At 39.8% G+C, this 9,079-nt stretch overlaps 1 long non-coding RNA gene across 2 annotated transcripts in view; it reads left to right on the forward strand.

Annotated features, from left to right (window-relative positions):
* LOC137000278 (uncharacterized) overlaps positions 1-9,079 on the forward strand; it is a 65,771-nt gene that overhangs the window by 35,697 nt on the left and 20,995 nt on the right. For both annotated transcript variants that reach the window (XR_010890571.1, XR_010890572.1), the window contains one exon: positions 3,381-3,512. This is a non-coding gene — a long non-coding RNA (uncharacterized lncRNA). The remainder of the gene's footprint in view (positions 1-3,380; positions 3,513-9,079) is intronic.

Raw genomic sequence — 9,079 nt, forward strand, 5'->3', positions numbered from 1 at the left:
GATCGATGACTCGCGCCACACACGGCTACCCACCGGGGTAACCCGCGCCGCGGACCAATCGCATCGGTCGCGCCGTCCTTAACTCGAAAGATACTCGCCCTCGACGTTCCGCGCTCGGGACGCGCCACGGCGGCGGACGGACGGGGTGGTTTATAGCGCGAGGTGAGGACGCGCGAGGACGCGCGAGGGGGGTACCGGGAGCGGGTAGGAGGACGCTCTCTCTCTCGACGTAAGGGGAAAAGCGGGGTATGGCGGTGTGTGGGGGTAACACACAACCCGGTGGCGGTGGCCGTGCCACGCCGTGTTACTTATCCATTATAACACTCCAAGATCTTGATTTAAGCCTGCAGCCAGTGGTGAGCTTTTAACCAATTAGCCTTTATAGCCTACCCCCCCTGTGCGCCTTCCCGTTTTCCGCCAGCCGCCCCTCTCCTCGCCGCCCTTCTAGCTCGGCCTCGACGTCGAGTCTCTTCCTACCGTGGCGCGCGAGAGATGGTAGCCGCCGTTGGTGTACCTATATATCGTATACGTCCTCGTCCACAACCGCACGATATACCCGCCTAATCTACCGGCTCTCTTTATCCCCCTCGCTCTGTCTCTCTCCCTCTCCCTCGCATTTCTATCTCTCACTCCTTCCTTCCGCATCTCCATTTCTCGCTCTCTCTTTCTCTCTCGTCGCCTTTGTACCTCCTTGTTATGTACCTACGCGCATCATGCGCGTCGGTGTATTAGCGCATTAGTGCATTCGCGCGTGCAAGTACGTTAAACATGTACGCGCCGAAAGACGCGCGCGTATTGGAGCCTCGTCGCCCGGTGGACAGAGAATGCTCATGTCGGGGGTTTAAATACACACCAGACGCGAATCAAGAGTGGACCACGGGCGATTCGGGCCACGACACATGCAATCGTCCTTTCCTCGCTTCCTTTTCTGGCGGGCTACGCGTCAGGTTTATCGATTTGAGGACGCTTCCTCGACTCCTCGAGCTGTATCCGTCGTGAAATAATAATAGTGCCATTCGTGGTCATCGTGCGCCGTTTGAGGAAATCGCATCGACTATAGATATTTTTGCTTTAATTCTGATTGTTTTTTTTTTTTTTTTGGAATACATATTTCAATATGCAATTGTTACAATAAATTAATTCACTAATGCATGCGATACATTGGCGTGCAATACATTGTTTTCAAAAATTAAAGTTCTTATTGATTTTTTCGGAATAAATATTTCAATATGCAATTGTTACAATAAATTAATTCACTAATGCATGCGACGCATTGCTTTCAAAAATTAAAACTTAAAAATATATTGATTATTTTTATATTGAGGTTTTTTGAAATACAATTTTAATTTTTCAATAAATGATATTTTACACATTTTGAAATGTTTTTGATATAAAATATTTCCAAATTTACAGGTTTCTCTAGACATTTTGTTAACAATAAGAAAAAATTATTCGTCAAAAAGTTGTCTTCAAATTATCTTTCTATAATCAGTAATTTTTTAAATATTCAAATGAAACATTTAAAATTATAAGACTGTATCATTGCACAGAAAGGAAGGATACAACTTTTAATGCGAATGCGATGTCTGTTGCTAAGAATTAATAAGTTTTAAACAGAATATTTTTCCCGACGCACAATCACGTCTTTTAGTAGTAATACATCTTTTAATTTAATCTTGCTAAAGTTTGTTCTCTCTTGTATATACTTTCATTAAAGGCAACATTATTTAATCCCATTTAATTCAACCGATTCGATGTCGCCGATAAACCGCATCAAAAAAACCGCCCTTTCTTCCGGCACTGAGGTAATTAATGCGCAAGCATAAACAAGATGTAATGTAGTAAAAACGTAAAGAGGCAGAGCTCTGCTAACGGCAACACTCGAAGTCGCGCGGACGCAAATGAGCGGCGCGCACGCCACGATAGCCACACCTCGCAGCTCGCGCCGGAGCGCTCGCGAGAAAGCGACCGCGTTTGTGAATGCCGCACGAAAAGCCGCAAGCGGCAATCTGACCGCTCAAAGCTTCAGAGCTTCGAGTAGCCATACCGTCCGCGAGGATAAGAGAAGGAAGAGAACAATTGTTACACGTTATGCGAAAAAGAATAGTCAAACTTAATCGTTAGCAACGCGATATCGTTTTGCAGAATGCGATAGAACGACATTGTATTTTTTTTCCCCTATGAATTTTATTCTTTGCAGGGACAGTGGGATGTTTCAGGTTTCCAATGCGTATATTAGTCTATTGAACGAGCTATATCGCTAACAAGCTGGAAGTGCAAAGTGCCGAAAGAATTGTATTTAATGAATTCAGAAAAGTTGTTTGTAGTATAATAATAAATATGATAATATCGAGAGATACAACTGAAAATATTTTAAAATTTTGCTATAATAGTATACTATATAGTATTTTATAACATGGAAAAGCTATAAGAAGCAAAAAAATGATGTACTCGGAATTTTGTATCATTGTTCGTTTATTGCAAATTTCTATAGATTAATTTTAAACAGTTTATATATAAATACTGATTTTTGTATGATTTATTTAATCATCTACATTTAATAGAATTCGATACAAATACAGATATACATGTCGGCAATGCCGTGCCAATCAGTGTATGTTCCTATGCAATAAACGCGCACTCGATTCACGTTATGACGGATGATCATATTCCATTCACGCTCCAATCACGATTCGGTCAAATATCCTTTAATGCGTTTGAATAGCGCTATACACTCGCGACCGCGTTCAAGTCACGATATGGTTCTGTATGCAATGGCAATTTTTTAAAAACACTGCGTGCGTTACACACACACTCACACACATATCTACTGTTATTACTTCGAGATTTTAATTTTACACGCAATATTTTATGAAATTCACCAGTGAATAATCAACGAAATAAAAATTAAAATAATTCAAAGATAATTTAATATAACTAATATGCTCGTATGAGTTAAAAGGCAGTTTATAAAAATTTGATCAAACAATATTTATCTAATAAAATCATATTTCGTATATTAAAAATGACTCGAATAATAATTTTCTATAAATGCAACAAGATATCAAACCACGACATCTGTCGTTGTTGATAACTATTCAATAATAACATCTGTGTTTGGAAATTTTCTAAGCAATTTTTGCAACATCTTGGCGTACATTTTTGCGTACAATTTTACACTAATAAAAAATATACGACTATTGACACGAAAGTGAACAGTTTTACCGTGGATTGCCGATTTCTAAAATTAGCTGCAGACAAAGCACTTTTAGTAGTATTGTTTTGAATATACATGTATACATGTATATAGTTAAATAGTAATAGAAAAATGCATTATAAAGAGACTAAATCGGACTAAATACGTACATTGTGTTTTGCAGAATCGTACTTCCGCCTGATGCGCACATCGATGAATCGAAAATGCAGGGGTGCCGGAATATTTGCGAATATGCGCGTATCCAATAGTCACAATCGTTGCGGATAGCGAAATCTTATTACACTACACATATGCGGTGAGTATTCTGTTGAGTGCATTACATTGCGTGCGAATGCATATATGTTCCTTTTGGTGCTAAGTGCTCGATTGAAAAATTTACCAAACGAAAATCGCCATTGTGCGAATTTCGTTGATTAAATTTTCAACACATTTACCAACTCTGTATTTAAGCTGAATTAGAGAATTTTAAAGATTTTCATTAGGATGCTACGAAAAAGTGAAAAAACGTTTTAAAGATTTTTATATATTACTATTTTTAATCATTAATAGAATTTAAAGAAAAAAAAACCACGAAAAATCTGATTAATTAACAGATCGTAGAACAGAGATCGTAGATTCTCGTGAGTACGTTCGACATTCACATTTCTTGTAATATTTTCCGAATATAAAACTCACATTTAACATTAGTAGAAAATGGTTGTTAGCGCTAAATATATGCGTGAAAGTACTATGAAACAAAAGACCACGACGACTTGCCGCTATAACGAGGTTATATCGAGAGATCTCTCGGAGAGCAAGCGGCTCGTGTTTCAAGAGCGGTCGGAAGGGAGGGAGGGAGGATGGCAGAGGGCTCGGGGGGATGGTTGCTGGCGATTGAAGTTTCGAGATTCAGCTCAAATTGGCAGCCGCTTAAGAGATTTCGCGGACGGGCGGGTGTAGAAGCTGCATAATGCGACCGGAGGTTTCCCGGCGCGTCGATCTCTCGTCGGCACCTCTCCTGTACGTGCCCCATAGGTGGCTCCTTCCTTCCTCCTGCCTTTCTTCTCTCTCGCTTTCCTTTCTTCTTTTCTTCTTTCCTCTTCCTCATTCGTGCCGATGCGTAATACTAGGGACGGTCCACGGTCGAGTGCGCCGCTTTTGCCGCCTGTATTTTACTTTATGCCTGGTGCGTAAGAGGATTATATCCTCGCTTTTCTCCGGCGCGGGCAGGGGGAGGGTGCTCTCTTCTCTCTCCTCTCTTGGGAAACGGACACGGGACCAGACAGTGAGAAGGAGAGAGAGTGAAAGAGATGCGTGGAAGGGAGGGGGAGGGTGAAAGAGAGGTAAGTGGTGAGTATGCTTCACTTTTCACAGGGGCGCCTTTGTTCCCTATTATCCGATGTGATTAGTCGATGATGCAGGTAAGCTACCGCGGGGGGTCCCCATTATACTCCTGGCCCAAACGCTCCTTCTCTCTCTTTCCTTGCCGCGCGCGCGAGCCGCGCGAGCCTTCGACGTGGAATCACCACACCAGTCTGCTACTAAGTTGAAGTACCGTGAAAAGTTTCACTTTTCTTTTCCCTGCATCTTTTTTTTGAGTTTCTCTCTTTTTTCTCGTGAACTCTCTCTGTGTATCTTCACGTTCTCTCTTGTTATCTTCCTCCCTTCGATAGCTGCAAAGCGTTCGGTATTTCCCTTTTTTCTCGAACCACTCGACGCCTCTCTCTCTCTTTCTCTCTCTCTCTTTCTCTCTCTCTCTCTCTCTCTCTCTCTATCGTGTGTAACATCGTCGCTTTGCTTTTTCCATCCCGTTTTCTATCTCGTGTGCCTTTTTCTCTATCCTGTTCTGTCTCGACCGGTTGTCGGCGAATCGGGAGCCGCCGACCTGCTGTGAAATTTATACTCTTACCGTGCACCGCAACAATGATCGCAGCCTCCGCATTTTAACACGCCCGATTTGTGTTATCGTTCGGGATTTCTTTCATCCTACCACGGGAATTTATTTTGCGATGTAATTAGACCGTGCTCTTTCCCGCACGCTATTGTGTATAAAGAGATTGTATGCACAAGGTGTCCCGAGTATCGTGTGTGCTTTTCGAATATATATTTCTTGACAAAGCTTAATGCCGATTCTTTTTCAGCAAAAATGCGAACGTAATAATTTGAATTCAACGACATTTTCTTTTCAAACACTTTTATTATTTAACATAAAATATTTTTACAAATAAGATTTACACTAAAGCCTTAAATATATTTTATTTAAAATTGAATAGAAATGAGATTTATTATTTATTTAAATACCAAAATTTATTTTGCAAAAGATGTTTTATTTGATAATCCAATTACTTATTGAATTATTTGATAATTTAATTGTCCATTAAATTATTACCCTGGCATTTTTGTTAAAATTTTATTGAGAAATCGATAGGAAATGTGCTGCCCTAGAATATGTGATATATATTATGATCGCTGTGGGAGGATATGCAAGCGATGCGTTGTACATAATTAATTTACTTTCCAACCAAAGAATGTCATTAAATATTTATATGACTGACGGTATTGTGTGTATTACACTTTTCATGCGATTACGCGAGAATGTATTTTTGGCTTTGAGAGTATTTTAATTCAACTGGCACAACACGCACACTTGCATATTTATAGCCGTTTTCCACTTCGAAAAGATCAGACGTAAATTATATGAATTTGTAGCGATGGATTCGAGGAATCTCTTTCGTCATGGGACGGGAAAATTGAATTACTCGTGCTAAAGGGGCGGCATTGAGGAGCGGAATGCGCGCGATATACTTACAGATAACGAGCGATTAACGACGGCTACAGTTTAAAAGCCGGTGCGCGCGGGCGAGAGATAGAAGGAGAACAGGAGAGAGAGAGACACACAATAGTGACGGGAATAAACGAGGAGTCTGAAAGTCGTAGGACGAGGCGCCAAGAAGAAAAGGTGGGCACGGCTGGTTCCAGTGCCGGGCTTTAATACCTTACATTAAGCTCGGGGAGCGGACGACTAATTACGTGACGCCGTTCACAGTAAACGCGAATTAAAAGGAGCTGTACCGGAGTTTGTTTCCGAGTAAACTTTATTTCCATGGGTCACCAAGCCGCAAAACGTTTTCCATCATACGTACGCGATTTAAGATAACGGCAGAAACATTGTAGATACATGGAAAGAGTTCAACTTGAACCTCGTTTTTTTGTTTAAATTGTTAATTCCGTATTATATTTATACAACATAAAATTAATACGATAGCTTTACATTATTGCCGCCATCATATTTCTTTATATATATAATGTTATTTATTAAAAATTATATATTTTAAAAGTGTAATCCAGACCGCGCCGCCTCGCCTCTGCGAGGCTATTTGCAAAAAGTATATCCCAGTGCAATTTTGTGAATATGTAAAACTATTAGAATAATGAAAACTTCTCCGCTATTCCCCTTTTCTCGCCGTTTAAATTTTACCTTCCATTTTGCAATGCGGGTAATGTGTGGCTGCGGCGCTGAGCTTTTCATTTGCATAGATGGTATTACAAAAGTTTCTCCTTTTTCAACGAAAAGCGACGTCACTGGGAATAAGTTGCGCACAAGGCAATATCGCGACGGGAGATAACGCGATATTACACTCAATAATGGCGTTTTCACGTTTCGACTAACAGAGGAGGGCTACGATCTACATTTCGGCGAAGTACAATGGGGATTGTGTTAATGGACGAGGGTGGGTATATCCCCTAAGGACAATCGTAGCGGTCAAATTAGGCAACTTTCGTGAATAGCCTCGGTGTGGTTTTCTGGCCAAAGCAGGAAATACGAAGTGTTGAGGCCTTTCCGAAACCTTCCCGCCACTCAATCGGAGTATCGACTCTTCATTTAACATGAAGAAGATAAAAATATTTACTATACTCACTATCACATCATAAATGCAATATTATGATTATATTTAGCACTTGAAAAGATATATAATTCGTTTCTTGCTCATTATTGCTTAATAATAACTTACTATATAATTATTTTGTATTCATTAGATAAATTCAAAGATAAATTATAAAAATAGATTAAAATTATTTTATTAATATAACATTTTTAACATAAAATATGTTTAATTATTGATTCTGAGCAAACATCATTATACAGGGAAAGAAAATGATGTTGCAGCATTTATTTAAATAAAATAAATCTTTTTAATCTGCACAAAAAAAATAGCAATATTAATTAAAACAAGAGTATAATGTATTTATTCAATTAATACTGTTACTGTTACTTAATGAAATTTATTCGTTGGATGATATGTTGATCGAATACTGTTGCTGCAACACTTTTTTCGATTAAACTTCACGTATGTAAAATTATAAGTTAAAAGTTAGAATCAACGGAGATTCTCACCGTCCGCTATTTTCGCCTATTGATAAGATATTATTTATAAATTTAATTACACATTTAATGCTTAATGACGTACGAGTAGTTCCGCGGAAAAATTGATACGTCATTATTTCTGCAAAATACAAAATATTCCGTAATGACTTTAACAAATACGAATAAAATGCGAACGGATATCGAATTATTAAGCGCGCAATTAAAAATAGACGTACACATTTATTTTAATGCATGATTAATTAAACAGTAAACTATATAGGAGCGTGTATCGCATTGTATTACGTACGAGTGAATTTTTAACGCTCTTTTCGAGTTAAAATGTATCGTGAGATACGTGTGGTATCGCGACATCCATTATTTTTATATAAAATTGATATGCATAATTAACTGCTTCTGAAATACAAACTGATTTATCATTAAATAATATCGTATAATTTCTCAACGGAATCATCGTGATTATCACGTATTAACAGCACTCTTTTTTCTATCTATGTATAAAATATTAGTAAATTACGAGTTCTTTTTCCGTAAAGATATATTTAATCTTTTACATTTATCTGCAATTAAGTCTACAATTAAAATTCTGTTAAAGTAAAATATACTCGGAATTAACCGAAGATCAAGATTCCATTATTTAGTTGCGCTTCTAACGTTAGCTCACAGGATACGTGTGTATCATTGATACACCGATATTTTTACCGAGAAAAATCAACTTTAATCGATAAAAGAATCAGCAGATAAAGTTTCTGAAAACTTGGTAATTATTCTAGTCTATACATTCATTTACAGATAAATATATCATCTGAACTCGATGGAAAGAACGGTCAGGCGATTTTTTACAATATCTCTAAATAATTTAACGTATACTCCGAATCCATCCACCGCAAAGGGACGCGAAATGCTTGGCGTATAATTTTTATCGCGCTCCATTGTCATTAATGTTACACGCCGCTAAATGTATCCCGTGAATAATGCACGGTTAACTCGGTTACCGTTCTTCTCGCGGCTTTTTCGTCCACCCGGCGTATTTTCCCCGCGAATATTCCGTTTACCCCTCTTCCGTCCGCACTGCCGCCGTCCCGCGCGCCCCGATCCGAGCCCCGAAGGAAACCCGAAAAATTCCGCCAACGAGAGCCCACGGAAAGTCGCAGTTTCGACCCGCGCGCAAGGGAGACGCGAGAGAGATCGGGCTTATGGTATCCGCGTGCGTGTATACACGCGCGTAAAGAGAGCGCGCGCGTGCGTGTGCGACGCGTATCTCTCTCGACGTGTAATAGTCCGGGTCCTCGTCGTCGGCGTGCGGATTTGCATCGTTTCGGCTCGTTTTCCGGCAAACCGTGCAGGAAACTGAAAACGAAGGGGTCTGGTTGGGCGGGTGGCGGGCGGGGGAAGGTGGTCTCCTTTGGAGACCGAAATGGAGTCTTGCGCTCGCGGTGATTACGCGCGCGAAAGAAATAAAGAGCGGAACAAAGACGGGGATCTCTAAAAGGAGGGAA

Source organism: Linepithema humile, chromosome 5 (assembly GCF_040581485.1).
Source record: "Linepithema humile isolate Giens D197 chromosome 5, Lhum_UNIL_v1.0, whole genome shotgun sequence".
In the NCBI taxonomy this organism is placed as follows: domain Eukaryota; kingdom Metazoa; phylum Arthropoda; class Insecta; order Hymenoptera; family Formicidae; genus Linepithema; species Linepithema humile.